This window comes from Corvus brachyrhynchos, unplaced genomic scaffold (assembly GCF_000691975.1).
Source record: "Corvus brachyrhynchos isolate BGI_N302 unplaced genomic scaffold, ASM69197v1 scaffold72, whole genome shotgun sequence".
Taxonomy (NCBI): Eukaryota; Metazoa; Chordata; class Aves; order Passeriformes; family Corvidae; genus Corvus; species Corvus brachyrhynchos.
Genome location: NW_008236763.1, coordinates 1,123,396 through 1,128,659, shown reverse-complemented (window position 1 = coordinate 1,128,659; position 5,264 = coordinate 1,123,396). Strand labels below are relative to the sequence as shown.

Here is a 5,264-nt window from a genome sequence, read left to right as displayed (position 1 = left end):
GGAACCGCCTGAGGCTCAGGCACCCCAAGCAGGACCCCAGAAGGGTTTTCTGAGCATCCAGTGTGGGAGAGACCACAGAAAAAGCCGTAATTCTGCCCTGGCCGGCACTGCCAGGGTCTCCCTTTGGCTTCCTCCCCAGGAAGGACAGATCCAACCCTTCCTGCCCCCCCCCTCCCCCAGCCCTAAATAAGCCCTTTAAATTAACCAGAGCCGCCGCACCTCTCCGGGCACATTGGAATGATTTAGCACCGCGGGATCAGCGATGTTTAACACTTACACAGCACTTTCCATCTCCAAAACACACCACACATCCTCATTTATCTTAAAGATGGAAAAGCCTTATTAAATTATCAAGCCCGGGTTCTCCCCACCAGCTGTGGGAATCCGAGCTGCTGCAATAAGCCCCAGCCACCTCACTGGGAGCCCGGCTGGGGAGCTGCATCCCAGGGATCAGATGTGCACCTGGGCCACCTCACGGACCCTCCTGGGTGTCCCGACCCTCCTGGCCCCACTCCACCCTCCTCCAGTCCTGCACCTCCCAGTTCCTCCTTTGTTTCTCTGTGATTTCCCCTCTCCCACTCCTGCCTCTCTCTATTAAATGCGATTCCGGTGTTATAAACCCACGACTCCACCTGAATGCTAAGAGGCCCCTGGAAAGGAGCAGCCACCCTTCTACCTGCCTGCGAAATAGGAGATGAAAAAAGGGAGAGATGGAGCAGGAGTGGGAGAGGGAGAGGAAGGAATCTTTATCAAGGCACAAATAGGATTACTCCCTGTGACAATCTGCTTTGTGCTCCGTTCCGAGGGGCTCTGATCTGCTCGTTGGGGATCTGTGACTGGAGCCGGTGCATGAGACTCCATTAAAATTCTGCTCAGCAGGTGAAGCGCTCGCCTGGCAATCACTCACCCTGGGGGGAACAGGGGGGCTGCTCCAGCCCAATCCCACCTCTTCCCTGCAGGATGGACACGCGCTTGGGACGGAGGCAGTGTCCACAGCATGCCCACGAGGGCACAGGCAGCAGCAGTGCCCACATCAAAGGCGATTTGGGGGCAAGGATGCACCCCATCCCTTCCAGAGGGTCCTTTCCCAATGATTTTCCCTCTACCGAGCGTTTTGGTTTAACCTCTTCTGCAGGGCACTGGCGATGGAGACTTCCCAGTTTTCCCCATGCCATCGCCATCCCATCCAAGCTCCGACAGCCTGGGATTAACCCCTGGCCTGCCCATCCTGCTCCAGCCTCAGCTGGAAAATAAAGCCCAGAAAATACCTGTTGATCCACAGGCTACGGACTGGAAACTGTGTTTTAATAAACAAAAGGAAAGGGCTTTTTTCTCTCGCTCCTCTGCCTTGGATGAAAGTGAAAATAAAATACCAGTTCCCAAATGACCATTTCATAGATTTCTTCTGCCTTTTCTCCCCTCTGCCTTTTTGATAGCCCAACTCCTGGCACCAGCTATTTTCTGAGATAAAAGACAAAAGTCCTTTTAGGTACATAAAAGCAAAACGCAGGCAGAGAATTCAAGGTTCTTAGAAAGAAGGATGCAGTGGGAAGAGGGAGCTGGAAACATATCTCAGCTGCGTATTTGGGCACTGGTGGTCCCTTGTCTGGCTCATCTCCAGCCTGGGACACTGTGTTGAGGAGAAATCAGTGGGACCAGCTCTCCTGCACCCCAAGAGTTCCTTGTCCCACCAAGAGTGGGGAGTGATCCCAGGGCCAGGAGGCAAAACCCCCTTCCTCCTCTTGTTTTGAACCAAAACCCATCACCCAGAAGCACCCCCAGCCTACAGAAACATCCCTTGGGGTAAAAGAGATGGTGGGAGTGGGGGTTGAGGGTCTCATCCTGCTCCCCCAGGGGCAATGGACTCCAAATGCACCGGAAAAGCTGGATTTGGTACCCATCATTATCACCCATCGTTAATGAGGCTCAGGAGCTGCTGTGGTGTTTTCTCCACCGGTGGGAGACAGAATCCCCCCAGACTGGGAAGAATTAGGCAAAGGTGGCGATTTCAGCACATCCCAAACCAGACTTAAACCATCAACGTCAACATCAGCCTGAGCAGGCAGGAAGGAAGAACCAAAAACCAACCAAAAACCAACCAAAAACCCCAAAACCACTGCAAAGCCAGAGCTGGGCACACTGGTCAGGAGCACCCCATGAGCAGGGGCTCCTGCACCGAGACCCCCAATGCCACAAACAGGGTCAGGAGCAGCTAATTCCCTCCCCATAATTATTAATTTCATGCATATCTTATGCAAACCCCTGGTTCGCCGACAAGATGGAATTGATTTAATTAGAATTTCCATCATCGAGCCATTTGGATGGCAGCTTTTAATTAGGGAGAGCGTAAAGCACCGCAGGGCCTGGAGCAGCGAGGGGCTGAGCGGGGCTGCTCGGAACTCGGCGTCGGGATGGAACAAGCCACAGCCCCGTCCTGCTGCCCCTTCCCTGGGCACGGGGTCAGGCCCAGGATCCTGCCCTCAGCACCTCCTTGGAGAGGGAAAAGGCAGAGATAAAACTCTGGGAAACACAGCAGGTGCAGGAGGATGCTGTCCATGATCCCTGCCGGACCTGCCACCACCCATCCCACGCCTCCTCAGCAAGCCATGCCCAGGGACCCCTCACAGCTGGGGGCAGCCCAGGGGAGCCAGGCAGCTGCAATTTGTTTCAATAAGCCCAATGAAGAGCAAGGAAATGAAGTGGCAGCAGCGGGGGATTAATCAGAGCCTCCCCCGGCCGGCTGCCACCTTCCCGCTCGGTGAAGGTTATTCACCCGCTAAGTGGGGACGCGTGTCCTGAATCGCTCCATCCCGCTGCCCCCACAGCCTCAGGGCACCCTGACACGAGCCGGGGGGCTCAGCACTGCCCGGGGGGCTCAGCACCAGGGCCCGACCCAGCTCTGCACCCGCCAGCCCCAGGCAGCGCAGCCTCGTGGGCCTGCAGGTGCCGAGTGTCCGGCTGCAGCACGGGCAGCGCCGTCCTCAGGTGAATTATTCATGTTGTACCACAGCCCTGCGCTGCGGAGAGCGGCTGGCACAGAGGAAACTATCACCTCAAAGTGCCTGGCACGTGTCGAGCCCATCCTCTGGCTGCTCACCTCACGCTGAGCACTTGGGCTCCATCTTGTCACAGGTCTTTATGGATGGGGGCGAAAAACGCACCTCAGACCCCAGTGCAGCTTTTTGGGGATCACACTTGAAGGAGAAGGGCCTGGTTTCCTTGGCACCATCACCATCGTGGTGGTTCAGGAGCCAGTGGGTAGAGCTGGGGCTGGAGAGGCAGCAGCAAGGGGTGGGAAGGAGCTGGAACATGCCAGAGCGCTCTGGCAGTGACGGTAGAGAGATGCTATCGCACAGAGCCGGGAGCACAGATTTGGGGAGAGGAATTTCTGCAGGCAGAGTGACGAGGAGTGATGAAACTGGCTTGGACGCAGGATGCCACATCTGCAAGTGGTTCCACTGATGTACAGCTTTAATTAGGAGGCGGCAGCTAACGAAGGACCCGTTATTTATTTATGTAGTGCAGGAGCAACAAAAGCCCTGGCAGGGAGAAGCAAAGCCGGCCTGGCGGGGAGGGCTGGGGGCTGTGCAGGGGGCGGAGCAGGGATGGAGCAGGGACACGTGCACAGGAGGGAGTGTGGGATGGGACAAGGGACCACAGCAGGGAGAGCATCATTTTGAGACAGGGAACAGCCACCCCCACTGTGCACACGGTCACAGGAGAGACAGGGAAAATCTGGGGGGGCTGCTGTGCCCCCATCCCAGGCAGGGCTCTGCAGGGCTTGTGTGGATTCCTCGCCTTGGTGGACTCTAATTCATTCCATGCCACTCGCTGGATATGCTGGAGCCCTCCCAGATGTGCTGGAGCCCTCCCCAAGAACCACTTGAGCCCTTCAGGAAGCAGAGCACTCAGAGGGCACTTGGAACACCCCACAGGGAGGGTCCCCCTGTTCCAGCTCCCAGCACTTTCCACCAGCATCCCCGTGCTGGGGGAGCACCGAGGGGGACAGGAGTGACACGGCAACACGGGGCCAAGCGGGAGCAGAGCTCCAGCAAGTGCCATGCCCCAAGGAATGGGCAGAGGCAGCTGCCTGTGCCCGAGGCAGCCAACGCTTTGCTGAACCTCGGAGCAGAGTCACCCATGCTTAAAGGTCAGCGGCGGCGTGAAATGGAAGTCGCCTTATTCTCATTTTAAGCATGTCCGTGCCATAAAAGCAGTGTTTGAGTAACAAAGAGCAGCAGCAGCAGCACTCGGGTCGTGGAGGGGGGAAGAGGCTCCAGAACCCCCAAACCCCCAGCCCCTGCCTGCTGCAGGAATGGCTGTGCCCAGACAGGTGGGACAAGACCCCAGTCCCATGGGAATGGTGTCCCTGTGCTGGGGACCTCTGAGGAGGGCACCAACCCCCACACTGGGATCCACTGCTGTCTGGAAAAGGCTGAGATTTTCCTTATTCTCCTCTCCCAAGGGATTTTGAGGTCTCCATCCTCCACCTGCATTTCCTCCCTGCCCTGTTGGGCTGGGATCAGCTCTGGGTTAAAACTTCTGGGGCTCAGGATGCACCACCAGCAGCACCAGAGCCTGGCTGCTCAGCTGGGGCAGGGCTGCACCTGAGCTCAGTGACATCCTCCTGTACAGGTCACAGCTCTTTGCCCGAGGACCAAAACTGGAGGAGAAGGGTGAGGGGGAAAAAAGAACCTAGAAAGGCTGTACTTGCCCCCAGCTCCTCTGACTGTCACTCTTCTGCCTCCTTCCCCACTGCCAGCCTCCCTCCTCCTCTCCAGAGCAAGTATTCAATCTTTTTGTCTCGGCAAATAGCTTTTAAGTTCCTCCCACTCCCTCTAATTTATATTATTTTAATTATTGAATAGCCCTCTCACTCATCGCCTGGAACATTAGCACGTTTTTTTAAAAAAAAAAGGGACCCAGCAAAATCAAACTCCATCAGCGATCTGGTTTTTCCGTCTCCACTAACAGCTTCCAGCCCTCCCAGGAGGGCACCCAGCTCTCAGCATGCTGGGCTGGCAGAGGAAGAGGGAGGGGGAAGAGAGAGAAGGAAACAGCACCAATCCTGCAGAACACAGGGGTTTCAGGGTGCTGGGAGAAGGCTGAGATGGGACTGGGGTCCCCATTGCTACTGGAAGTGCAGAATATTCACATTTGTCCCTCATTTCTGCAGAAGGGCCCTTGTTCACACACTCTGCAGCCCAGGGATGTGGCTGGGGATAAATAAACGTACAGCAAGGAGGAAAGGAATTACCAACTCC

At 56.2% G+C, this 5,264-nt stretch overlaps 1 protein-coding gene across 1 annotated transcript in view; it reads right to left on the bottom strand.

Annotated features, from left to right (window-relative positions):
* GRM4 (glutamate metabotropic receptor 4) overlaps positions 1-5,264 on the bottom strand; it is a 35,102-nt gene that overhangs the window by 24,167 nt on the left and 5,671 nt on the right. The window lies entirely within an intron of this gene.